General features: G+C 40.7%; 1 protein-coding gene across 5 annotated transcripts in view; it reads left to right on the top strand.

Moving 5' to 3' along the window:
- The window catches only part of mctp1a (multiple C2 domains, transmembrane 1a), a 126,111-nt gene that overhangs the window by 29,161 nt on the left and 82,936 nt on the right, over positions 1-14,014 (top strand). The window contains exon 1 of one of the 5 annotated variants that reach the window (XM_028955352.1): positions 4,258-4,420. The exons of the other annotated variants lie outside the window; for them this stretch is intronic. The gene's annotated coding sequence lies outside the window, so the exon portion shown is untranslated. Of the gene's footprint in view, positions 1-4,257; positions 4,421-14,014 lie in introns of those variants that run through there. 5 annotated transcript variants of the gene reach the window in all.

Below are 14,014 nucleotides of genomic sequence, written 5' to 3'. Positions count from 1 at the left end.
GGAAGTCACGTGTCACCGAGTAATTCAGTTCACCGAGTGTGTGTATATGTCAATTAGATTGTGCCTGTGTGTGACTGCCCTCACGTAGGTAAGACTGATGAATGTTTTAGAGCAGCTTTTGCGCGGTGTGTTATATAAGCAGGGCTCCCTCAGTGAGCAGACTGTCTCTTCTCTTGTGCCGCCTATAGACTCGCAGGCACACACACACACACACACACATAAACTCCAGACTTCAGCTGGAGATTCTCTCATCCTGCTCCGGTACGTGATGCAGCTTGTTTTTTTTGGGGGTTTGTGGGGTTTGCCCATATCAGGCTTCCCGGCTCTTCTATGCCCCACCACAGAGTCAAAGTTATCAGGAAAATTCTTTTCATTCTTATAGCTTTCTTTAACCCTCAGTTGCACTTTGCAGAATCTGCTTTTCTTCACGGCCAAGAGAATAATAAATCTAGGAGATTTATCCTTAATGCTTAATAAAACACACACACTTAATCACAGTAAAATCAGTTTGCAACAAATATATTCTAACTACAAATATATTCTAACTACAAATATATTCTAATAACTAACATGGGTTACACTTTGGCATGGCGGTTAATGGCGTTTCATGGCTGTGGGTAACAAACTCACAACTCCAGATTGTGATTTCAAATCCTGACTCAGACTCAGACACGGCTCAGGTTTCCTTTTTTTTCTCACTACGTGAGCTGGCAACTCTACATTGTCAATAGATAGTGTGTGAGTGATTTGATATGCCCAGCCCTGGGTCAGTGCCCACATTGTCCCATGATGGGCTCCTTCAGCCACGACCCTGATTGGAACTAAGTGCTTAGTGAGTGAGAGTGAGTGAGATTAATGAGAGAAATTAATGAGTGGGATTGCCATGACTGCAAGACGACCTACCAGTTGTTCCCTGGTTTTATCTCCATTTTCATTTCTTTGTACCTTCCCACCTTTACCCAATTTATCAAGTCCACAAATAAACAGCCACATGTAAGCATCTCATTTTCCATAAAGATTTGTTCATCTGGTTAGAGGGAAACCTCCTTGCAGTTTGAAAACCAGGGAAACCCCACGTTTACAGCAACCATTTCAAACCAGACAATCAGAGAGAAAAAGAAAACAACAATCTGTTGTACACACACACATACACACACACATATAAGCAAACAGCAAAAGCAATGCTGTCTAACATTCTTGTTTGCAGTGTTATACAATATTAGGATTCCGTATGAAAATCTTAACACACAAATTCATAAAGCATTCATTGTATAACATACAATGTTGTACATACCACACTGTCACGGCCAACGTACCACCTCCAGGCCACCAGAGGGAGCAAGATCAACCGGGGACACAGTGACCCGGAAGCTGAAGTGAAAGTTTGTTGAATTAAATTCCCAGAGACGCTAGCCTTCTTTACAAACGCCTGATTGATCCTGCCTTTTGTCTACGACCTTTGCATGTCCGCGATCTTGAGTTTGCTATGACTATACCTGCTGCCTTCCTGCCACCCATAGCCAAGCAATGGCGCCTGTGCCACCCTAGACGCCCTCCCATCCAACCTGCGCTCCCGAACCATCCTCAAGCCAGCTGTCTTCTTGTTCTTCTCTGCACTGGTCTGCACTGGTCCACCCCAGACTCATCCCCTCGCCTCCTTCCCCGCTGCTCCCCATGGAGCCAGAGCTCTTTCTACGCCGCATCACAATATGTGTGTTGGCATGGTAGTGGCTCTTCTACTATACCTGCCAACACTCATGTGGAGAACTGTCACGGGTGGGCTGGACATGGTGATGAAGGAGGACGCATTGGCACGATTGCACACGACAGGGGTTTAATACAGACTACACGAGACAAGGGAACATAAACACGGCGAACAGACACGAACAGGATAGTTTTATACAATTATATAAATATACACCTGGTGAACATGATCAGGGAACATTACACGAGACGAACATGAAACTCCAGTCCGAACTTCGGATCCGGAGTAACCCCTGCCGGTCCGGATCATGACAAGGACATATAACATACGTACATACTGTATTACAGATGTACATTGTGGTGAATTTGGAAGTTCAGTATCAGCTGTCAGCCATCCCTCTGGGCTCCTCTGTTTTAAAGATAGAAACATGAGAAGAGAATTGAGCTAATTCTATACAGGAGTACAGGAGATCAGTGGGTGAGAGAATGGGATGTGTTTCCTTGCAAATCCAAGCAAACTGAACTATATGTAGGAAATGTTGCAGTGCTAGAATGTTCTGCGAAGTTATGGTTGGGCGCTGTTGCCGGAGGTTATTAAATCGGCCGTCGCAATGATGAGAATGAATTTGGCACTTGAGGCTGCAACCCTGTAGCTCCTTCAGTTCTTCTCTGCAGTTCTCTGCATCTGACATCCATTTACAAAAAAAAAAAACCTTGGTCGCACCAAACCGTGACCAGTTTTGCCGTGACCGGTGCAGCACATGCTCCGTAGATTCCTGAGCCTGACCAACTGGAAGAAGAGGCCTGGCCATTATCTAGTGCGTATTATTATGGGGTGTTTTTAACTTTTGGGTGTGTGCCTGGGGTGTGTCAGGAGCTCATCAGTGTTGATCGTGACAACAGGCTGATGAAATTCGAGAAGCAGGCGTTTGGCTGAGCAGAAAGAGAGCAAGAGAAATAGAGAGACAGGGAGAAGGGGAGTGGAGGGGAAATGGAGGGAAATTCTGGGCTGTGTGGAAGATAAAGGGGAGAGTAGATCCTTTGGGAGAGGTAAGTGCTCTCAGAGAGTCCATTCATCTGAATTATGCACTAAAGTTTATGTTTGTGCACTGCTGTGTTATTTTGTGTGCGTGTGTGAGATTATTTACATTTACGGCATTTATGAGACACGCTTATCCAGAGCGACTTACAATCAATACTTCCAGGGACAATCCCCCTGGAGACACTCAGGGTGAAGTGTCCTGCTCAGGGACACAATGGTAGTAAGTGGGCTTTTAACCTGTGACTTTGTTGTCTTCTGGTAGGTGTGTTACCTACTAGGCAACTCAAGTTGAGCTTTATTGTCATTGTAGCTACGTACATGTTAGACAGTGCATAGTGAAACAACGTTTCTCCAGAACCTAAGGCTTGATTCTATGAATATGAACATTTATTTCCTGTTTAATTAAATAAGCTAAAGATTATATCACTCACTTAATTTGTACAGGGTGGGCCATTTATATGGATACACCTTAATAAAATGGAAATGGTTGGTGATATTAACGTCCTGTTTGTGGCACATTAGTATATGTGAGGGGGCAAACTTTTCAAGATGGGTGGTGACCATTGGGGGCATTTTGAAGTCAGTCATCTTGGAAAAGGAAGAAGGTCATGAGACACATCAAATGTATTGGTAATTTCACAAGAAAAACAATGGTGTGCCTGGTTTTAACGTAACTTTATTCTTTCATGAGTTATTTACAAGTTTGTGACCACTTATAAAATGTGTTCAATGTCACCAAGTATTCCCATTTTATTAAGGTGTATCCATATAAATGGCCCACCCTGTATAACCACTTGTGTAACCAACTCAGTGTCATGGCTGCTGGCTACAGGACACTGGGCACAGGGTGGGGACGCCAGCCCACAGCTGGACACACACGTGTACCATTCACTTACACTTTTAAATACAGTAATTTTATTTGAGATATAAAAACATTAATAAATAAAAAAGTACGACTGTACCTGTCTCTCAGGGATTCCCCTCCTCCCTCTGTAGAAGCCAAGGAGGGGTGTGTCACTGGAGGTCATTTGAGAACCTCAGTCACAGCTGACGAGGGATTATATGGTTTTCTTTGAACATGGATGTTATTTATGATGTTATAATGCATACTGTATGCATGTATTTCCTTCACTTCTTCTTTTGCTTGCACACACATTTGGATTGCATGATCAAATGGTCATGTTTTTCTGATTTATTAAAATAAATAAAAAATAATATATATACAATAATAAATATTAATATACAATACTAAATAAATAAACAACGGGTGGAAGATGGCTTTACTTACCAAATCTATCCTTTACCTGTGTGTGTTTAATTCTTTATGTTGTCTCAGTTCAGACAGGGTTTCCACTCCTCCTCCTGCATTAGCCGAGGAGGGGTGTGTCTCTGCAGGTCATTTGAGAGCCTCCCTCACAGCTGACTGCTCATATGAATGTGTGTGTGTGTGTGTGTGTGTGTGGAACTCACACGGCAGTGAGAGCAGCAGCAGCATCAGTGTGTGCACATGAGGCAGTGGCAGCAGCAGCTTTAGTGTGCGTGCGAGTGCGTGTGTGTGTGTGTGTGTGTGTATGTCTGTGTGTGCCGGCGGTGGGGATACCTTCATTGTGTGTGTGTCAAATAGCTGTGGAATCTGGATGACTGCAGTCTCGCTCGTTGGGACACGGTTTGGTTGTACGTACACATTGTCTTATTCTCTTTCGTTTCAGGTCCTCAGCGCTCCTCTTTCTCTGCTGCTCAGATGCTTTATACTCACCTGATGTTGACTATTTTTCAGTGCGGTGTTCAACATCCTTCGCTTTTCTTCCTTGCCGGAGTGGAGTGCAGTGCGTTATCCTGTCTGTTTTAATGTTGGGCTTTTGGCTACTCGGTTTGCTTTAATCATGCTGGTACACACCGCATGGCTCTCAGGTGTATGTTCACCTGTGTGTTTACTGTGTGTTACCGTATATACGACAGAATTTGCTTGTTTTTGTTTGTACTTGTCTTTGTGTGTATGGGAATGAAGACTTTGTGTGTTTATCATATTTTCTGTTCATGTGAAAGTCAAAGATGAAATGGGAGGAATTCATTTTTGTCATGCACTGCAATGCTGGACTGTCATAGGTGTGTGTGTGTATGTGTGTGTGTGAGCTCTGTTCAGAGCTATCCTTTCAAACATTTGCCTGAGGTTGGAGTGTGTGTGTGTGGTTTGATTAGCTCTTTTTATCTGTGTGCTGTTCTTTTTTGCTTTTTTAAAAACATTTTTATACCCTTAACACCTGCTATCGCAGGTCTTGGTCCCCATTTGATTGCTTAGCGTTACTGAATAATAATGCGGATGTGTTTATGGTGCGGAATCCTGAGCAAGGGTAGAATAGGGCGTGCTGTTGGATATTGAACACAGGATTTCAGCTGCCCCTCCCATTTTTTTTCTGCACACCAGGCTTCCCATTGGTCTTCTGCTTCACTGTAACTGATGTGGAGTGAACTGATTGATTATGTGGGGTTGGAAAAGTGAAGTTGGGTTAAATGGGGATCAATATCACCTATTCTCCTGTTGTGCCGAGGTGGCCATGGCTGGTGTCTGGACTGTAATCTGCGCCAGCAATGCAGTAGTGAGTGAGGAGAGAGAGGATGGATGTGCTGCTACCTCCTGTTGGGATTCACGGACCCTCAGAAAGATATGTAGGATGGTTCAGGCTGCATGTTCACTCCTACTGTTCAGTTTAGCACAGATCACACGTGTCCAATGTTCACGATTATAAATGACCTGTATCTGATTGCTTATTTCTTCCCAAAAAGCATACACATTCTTATAGGCTATTAAAACACAGATGAATTCTTATCTAACCATTCTTATTAATCATGCATTAGCAAAATCCAATTTGTTGCCTCTTTGGGAGATTTAACAAGATTCTATTCCTGATACCATAAAAGCTATTAGTTAGTCTATATCAAGATATAGTCACTTTACAATCAACTAAATGAACTGAAACATATTCTCACGTGGATCCACTCACCACCACTATGTCCCTGAGAGGGACACTTAAGACATAACACATCGACGTTGCTTTTGTATTACAAATGTGAATGTAATTATGGTGTTACAGCCTTGGTGGGTTGCTTCTGTGCAATCACTGCTGTGTGGTTAATTAGAGGAAAATTGTAAAATGAATGCTTTACATAGAAATGATGCATGATGTATGCAGAGGGAAAGGATCCTCCCCTCAAACACACACAAAACACACACAGAGGCCTACGTCCTCATCTCGTTGTGCTTCTTGGTGCTGATGAGACTAGAGCAGTCATCCCCACTGGCCAGATTCTGCAGCATCAGTATCAGCTGCCTTTTATAAAACCACAATGGTTTGTGTGTGTCCCCCGTGCACAGCACCACGTGCCATTTTCTCCACACCTTTCTCTGTCTGCCCCTCCCCCTGAACCCCACTTTTCAAAGATTCATTCACAGATGCTCTGGCAAATGCCAGCTACAGCTGTGTCTAGAGTCCTCCTCAGTCTTGAGCGATCTCTAGTGTCAGATGCCCTTCCTCCATGTGTTTCCCTCCCCTTCTTGTATCTTTTGGAAGCTCCTGTCCGGACCATGTTTCACTGAGGCCCTGTATGCTGTGCTGATGTTTGTTATACCTGTGAACATGGAAAGTGTTGGGAAGCTGTGCAATTTTATTACACTGTCACAGCATAGTTGATCGAATAACACTTTGAACTCATCTTCCTTCATCATTTTAGTGCTGTTTTTTAGTGCCATTTTGTGGTGGGACATTGATAAACTGTTATTTTTTTGCAGATGCATCAAATTAATCCGAGTGACTGTAAAATGTATGTGTTAACATTTTCTCACCGACTATTTAGTTTAGGTCCCGTTCCTTTCATATTGGGTTACTGTACTCTTTTGCAAATATCCTTGAGTGCAATTATGATGCTACTGTGATTTTGTACACACCTCAGAGTTTACATTTACATTTACATTTACAGCATTTATCAGACGCCCTTATCCAGAGCGACTTACAATCAGTATTACAGGGACAGTCTCCCTGGAGCAATTTAGGGTTAAGTGTCTTGCTCAGGGACACAATGGTAGTAAGTGGGATTCGAACCCGGGTCTTCTGGTTCATAGGCGAGTGTTTTACCCACTAGGCTACTACCACCCTAGTTGATATGATGTGGTGTTTATTGTGATCTTGTATGCTTGTGGTAGAGGTGATATTCCAGGCCTGTGGTGCTAAATTCCATCCGCCAGGGGTGGATTATCCTGCTTCACTGTCTACTTCCTTGTCCTCCTGTCCACATTCTAGCACAGCTGGTCAGATGTAGCCAGGGTCTTTTTAATAGGGTCAGTGTGGGGGTATTGTGGAGGTTAAAGGGGCTTCTGCTGATTAATGCAATCGTTTCTGTTACCAGGGGCAGCAAAGCGTATTACATGATGCTGCTCCAGGGCAGCTCAGAACCCGTGATTGAGATTAACAGTGTAGAGTCTTCAACTGGCATCAGATTCTAATCTCATCTGTTCTTCTCCGGATGGGCGACTCTAGTCTATCGGTATGTTGAGAGCCCAAGGCACAAATGCACGACCTGGTAAACATGGTGATTTGGTAAATAAACTAAACCAAAAAAGCACAATGCCAAAAACAAACAATAACCAACTTACACTCAAAAAATGATTTGTTGGTTAACTCGGTGGTTAAGAAGGGTCCTATTTGCCTGTCTTAGTTTCAAATAGCATAATTCAAATGTGTGGAAATAGGTGTGATAATTGAATTAACTTAACCAACAAATCACTTTTTTGAGTGTAGGTGTGCTCTGGGCATTTAAGGTGCAGGTACAGGCAGGTGTCACAAACACAGGAAGACATGTTAATACAGGACAGGAGAGTGAGGACAAGGGCTGGGCGAAATGGCATTAAATTCATATTGCGATATAAATTGAACCATAGATGTGGCGGTACATAATTCGCTAAGTAAGTTTCCTGGTCTTTTGTATGCACATGTGGTGCACTTCCGGTTTTACTAATATTTCTGCGGTAGGCTGGTATAATCAAAATCTCTCCCGTTGGAGAGATTTATTTATTTTATATGGCATACCATTTTTTTATATCGCACACCATTTATTCCGTGCTGTCATGGTGGAGACAATTAAGACATCTAAGATATTATTGATTGTATAAAACAGCAGCTGGTTGGGTAAAAAGGGAAAAATATTTAAACACTACCTCCAGACCTGCTAAAGTTACCAATGTGAAAAAGACTCCATAGACTGATTCATTTTTAATGCCTCTTAGTCCACGTTGTATCAATATCAATTTCAACTTTAGAGCCTTAACCTTGACTCTGAGTCACTTGCACTAGCTGCAAGGATGAAAACAATGTGAAAATTCAAACAGCAAACTAAAGCTGACAATTGGAAGTGTAGTTGTTGGGGTGGGAGAGACATGTGTGGAGGGAGGTTTAACACTGGCAGAATCGCATTTTATTACTAGCACGAATATTCATGAAGAAGACGTGTCTAATGATGTGTCTAATGTTTAATCACCCAGACAAGTCTAAAAACCAGGCTAGACATGTTCGGAAGACCTATACACAACTTACTTATCAACTTAAAGTCAACATTGTCATTAAACACTAAATAGTCATTAACCACTTACCCCTATGGGCTTTACATTTTGAAACGCTAATTCACTTTGAACAAACTAATTAACAGCTCTGGTAGGTGTGGCCAATCAGATTTCAAGGAGGGTCAGTGCCACCCCCAGAATTTAACATGGTGTTGAAAAGCTTGATAAATACATGGAGTATTGGACATATACAGACACATTTAACACATACAGTTTTAGATCACAATAATTACAATAAAAGATTTTTAACTACACTTAAGAAAAACTATGGATAAAAATATAATACACCTAAATTCAAATTTATTTTCCAAAGCCACAGGGAGTCACAGTTTAAGGATGAAATAGCTTCATACAGCTCCATAGCCGCAGGCTGCTGGCCCCTGCTCTTTTATATAGAAATTGAGTTTTTTTCATTATTAGACCTGCCTTATGCTTTAAATTATTAATATTTTAGATTGACATAGGATGAGTTTTGTAGGTTTTGAATTTGGGATATTTTAAGGGAATATCTTCCCTGTTTTCATTTTACTCATTGTAATGGCCATTAATGTTTATCTTTTGTTCTCAGTTCTTTGATTCAAATGCTCAGGGGATCTAGAATTTGTGATTTTCCCATTTCCTTCATGAACCAACACCACACGGTGGGACAGTGACACTTTTGCAAAGGCTTATCCGATATGCCTTTATTGTAATGATGCTTCTTAAATAATGTCCAGTATCATTTGGAATTTTTAATATGTTATCAGATGCTTCCTTTACATGAAGTGACAAAATGCAGAACCTTCAACATTTTTGGGGAGTTGAGCGATATTTCCTTTCAGATATTGTATTTGAGCATAAATGTTGCATAATCTGCCAAATTAAAACACTGACAGCCTGCTGAATTCTTATTACACCACAAAATCTCTTATCCCAGTCCTTATGTTTCCCAACACTCTGAAACAAGAGTCTGTCACTCTTTTTCATCTACTTCCTTCTCCCCATTATTCGGCTCATTAGAGCATTTTTGGGACACTGTGTTTCCCTGGCTCCTTCTCTGCAGCACATTCTTTCCAGAACAAATGAGCAACTCCATTAAAGAAATATCACACTCCCCTAGCCAATCACAAGAAACCACTGTTTACAACGAACTGAATAGTGATTTTCAAACTACAGGTCAAATCTCCCATAAAATAAACATAACATAAACATAAAATAACATTCCCATGGCATTTGTGGCATTACATGGCTGTTGCAAAAGGTACAGCACCTCTGTACCTATCTTCCTCTCCATAACTCATAATTTTTTATGAGTATCATACTGAAAAAGGGTTTTAAAACTAGAATTGACTAGAATTCAAGACCTGAATAAGTTTGAACACATAACTTAAGCCAGTGTTTCCCAACCCTGGTCCTGGAGAAACGTCTGCCAGTAAGTTTTCATTCCAACCCTCATGGCTTCATAACCTGCCAAGCGTATTATTAGGCCATTTTAGAAACTCCTGAGCCTAATTAATGTAGAGCTGGAGTGAAGGTGTTTTGGCAGATGTTCCTCCAGGAACAAGGATGGGAAACACTGACTTAAGTAGTACACTTATGAGGCCACTTATGAGACATTATGAGAAATTCATCTTTTAAGTATACTTGGAAGGATGCTAACTCAAACAATAAAAAAGCATGTTGACCTCATCTTAATGGGTATCATACACTTTGGTCCATTCATTTATAATATATAATAATTATATTATAATAAGGCTGAAGGCATAGGCAAAATCTAATTGGTCCCAATGGGAAGAGTCACATTTTGAATACTAATGCTTAGTTTTAGGTCTTCTGAAATCCAATTATATTGCCAAATAATTTGTTTGATTAATACAACTTAAATTTGCAGAAAGAACTGTCTGTCCGTCTCTCTATACTATTGAGTCATGGCAGATGACCCTGCTGTCTGGAGCTCATGGAACTGTTCTTTAACTGGAGTGGTTCTCAGATCCAGGATGTGTTTGAGGGTGGAAAAACTTTTTTAAACTCTGTTCTCTCATTCTGAGGAGCATTTTCTAGGTGGTTGTCAGTTGAGATTGAATGGACTCTTAATGCAGTGAGTCAGTGTGGGTCCACTGAAGAGGTGCAGTGTTGCTGTGTGTATGTGTGGGAGTAACATAAAGAGAAGATGGATTATTATTGGATGTAGACGCAGCTGCTGGTGACTCATGGCAGCCCAGTTGCCCCACCTCCTTCAACTGTCTTTCTTGAGGTTGTGAAAGAATATCTACATACGTTTTTCTGAAAATGTCATTTGTCATTAATAAATGACTGGGGAAACTCGTCTCCAAATCAATGAAATGTAAAAATGTATTTCTATCATGATAAGAGTCTGCCAGGATGATCTCTATCCCCGGGACACATGCAACACTGAATGGTTGAATGCACCACCATCGTAAAAACACAAAACAGCAGAGTAACAGAGGCAATCTCTATGCAAACTTGGCAAACTAGGCAATCTCTTCATTTTTAAGAGCCACATCCCTTGCAGTGTTGGGACTTTTAAGTGTGCTACACTGATTGTCCTGTTTAGTCTTATTGCTCAGCTGGTGCAGTCAGGAAATCCTGTTTGTGTTTCTGCCATTTGTCTGGTGCAAAGATGGCAACAGGATGCATTGTGGGAAGAAGACCAGTCGACCTGTGCAATGCTTTGTACAATATTCTGTAGGGGCACTTTCTGTCCTGCATTAATCAGGATGGAAACAAAAGATTGTTTCAAACCATGGATGTTCCTTCAGTTTCCTTGATGGGAATGGTCTCCATCATCAATTCTTTACTCAATTGAAACTGAAGGTGAAGTGAAGGTGTCATTGTGAAACACTGCAGCACAGCACACGGTGAGCACAACAAAACGTGTCCCCTGCTCTTAACCCATCACCTTATTGAGCAGTGCGGGCGAACTATGCTCAGAAGCACCTCAGTGGCAACTTGGCAGCTTGGCATTCGAACCAGAAACCTTCCAATTACAGGTCTGTTTCCTTACCCCCTAGGCCAACCACTGCCCAAGTTGTTTACTCAGGATTGGCAAAAGCAAAGGAGATTGACCGCAATAAAGTTAAAGAGGTTGAGTTCAGTTCATGTAGATCTCATGTACTGCTAACATCTTGGTGAAAGATAACACAGGCCAACTTTATAGGTCTTCAGATGTCCTTCAGAGGAGTCAGTTGCTTTAATGTGTCAGATGTTTTGATGTCACAACAAGGACCTACACATTTTTTTTATGTTTCAGGGGTTAACTAATTCTACACAAGTACAGGTAGATCCACCAATTAGGTTGTCTTCTTTCCACGTGCTTAATATTAATTGGTCTGTGTCTTGTAAACACTTATATCGTCACTAATCAGCAGGATTCACTGGATTATCCCTCCCTCTTTGACATTGCATATTGTGTAAGTGACACCGCCATCTTTTTCTCATCATGTGTAGCGATGATGCTGTCACTCTGGTGCTAAAACTTGTTTATGAGAAAGAACAAAGTTTCTGCAGCTGCTGCTTTTCCTTTTTGTATTTACTGCCATCAGTTCTCATTATGTGGCATACAATTCAGTGCAAACTATGGCAGCACTGTGTAATAAAGCTTGTTTCATCTTGAATTGAGCTTCCTGAGCTTAGCATGTGAGTTGATATTTCTGCCCTTGTTGGTTCATGTTTCTCTATGATCTTCCTGATGGACATAATTTTCCAGTGCTGCATCAGACACATTGTATCTGAAACAAATGCAGTGAAATAGGAGAACAGCAGCTGAATAGAGATCCAGAAACATGCATACACTCTTATGTTAATGGAGAACCCTGGTGAAGGCTTTCCTGGCTCTTTAGGCAAAAGCATAAAGCATGAAAGCTTTTTCAAAAATTTTTTTACGTTTTGAAGTGAACCTTTGCATCCAGCTATGAGCAGCACTACTAATATTGGCAAAATAAATTGCCTAGTAAAGAAGATTAATAAACCAACTAGTAACCCTTTAATGAAATATGATCAAATGATGTACATGTGTAATAATGTGGTATTAATACTTTGTACTATTTCATTTATATTTATGTTATTATTATTTTTGTTCTTGACATGTTCTTAATGCTCAAAATATTTTGTATGTTGTTTAAAAAAAAACAGATCCCATGTGTCGGGGCAGAATTATTTGCTAATTATTATAATTATTTTTTGTTTTAAAAAAAGAAAAATTGCATAATGAACCAGCAACTACGCATTATGATAATATTGATAATATATATTGGTGACATTCCATTTCTAGCTCTGAATTTTGCTTATTTCATGGTGCATAAACATGAACTTTACAAAATTCATTAGTTTTTTTAAAGTTTTTTCTATGCTAATCAGTTATGTAACTGCAGGCCACAGTAAATGAGGAGGGTAAATAACACTCTGTAAATGAGCATGTACCGACACCAACTTCCACAGGAAATTGATGTCTGCATGTGATAACTGAACAATGGATTTAAGTGCCATCCACACATCATTTTAGCTGAGACACCCGATGTTTTTGAATACTGGCTGTCTGGATAGGGATGTTCCTGTCAGCATGGTGTAATTTCACCATGAATGTGGTCGCTGACGGGTCTTTGTTTGGTCCAGCCTTAACAACTTTACTGTGGTATAGGATGTTATGTTCCGTTGGCCATGATTACACAGTTTCACAAATGGATAGAGTCTTTGGCCATGTGCTTAGCGAAAGTTACTTTTAATTTTTCTTTGGTTTAATTCAGTGGTTACTGATGGTGGTGGTCTTGTTTTTTTGAAGAGGAACAAATGTAAGGTTCATTTAGTCATTTTCTCACATTGCTTTTATTTGCGTGGAATTTAGTGTGTACCCGTTGGTCTTATAGTATTGTAAATGAGGGAAATATTGATTAATTAAAGATGATTCAGTGTGAGGTCAGAGGAAACTTTACACAGTTCTTTGCACGGTTTTATGCAGACTTTAAGCAGTGCTTAACAAGACATTTTAATTCAGTTTTTGAGATACAAGTCAAGATAGAGATTAAATTAATTATGCAGCCTTAGTGCCACTTTTTTCAATCCCCCTTCGATGCAAGAAAAGAATAGCTTCTTTGGTGTGTCGTAATCACATCCACGCTGTATCGTCAATAAATCTGCGCGGTTTTCTTGTCTGTGCTGTACTGTTAACAAAATATGGAACATCAAGTGTGAGCTATGTAGCTTATGCTGCCGAATGTCAACACAATGTTCACCACCCACACCACCCAGTCCTATTTACATGCTGTCAGTGCAGTTGGAGGCTAGTCCATTCCAGTCCTCTGTCATCCACACAGAGGACTGTACTCTCTATACAACAGAGCTACAGCACCTGCCGCCAGTGTACTGTGCACTCTTCTCGATCCTTGTTAGATTTTTTATCCAAAACAAGACCTTTTAATTGAGAATTTTATCACGTTTGTCTCACACGCAAAAAAGATCCCTGGTTCAATTCCTTTCTGGGTGGCAGTAGCCTAGTGGGTAAAAAAACAACAACATTCACACATTCTCATTCAATGTGTTTTCTTTATTTTCATGACCATTTACATTGGTAGATTCTCACTGAAGGCATCAAAACTATGAATGAACACATGTGGAGTGTCGCACTTAACAAAAAAAAGGTGAAATAACTGAAAACATGTTTT

The sequence above is a fragment of the Denticeps clupeoides genome, chromosome 1 (genome assembly GCF_900700375.1).
Source record: "Denticeps clupeoides chromosome 1, fDenClu1.1, whole genome shotgun sequence".
Lineage (NCBI taxonomy): Eukaryota > Metazoa > Chordata > Actinopteri > Clupeiformes > Denticipitidae > Denticeps > Denticeps clupeoides.
This window is presented reverse-complemented; position numbering and strand designations above follow the sequence as displayed.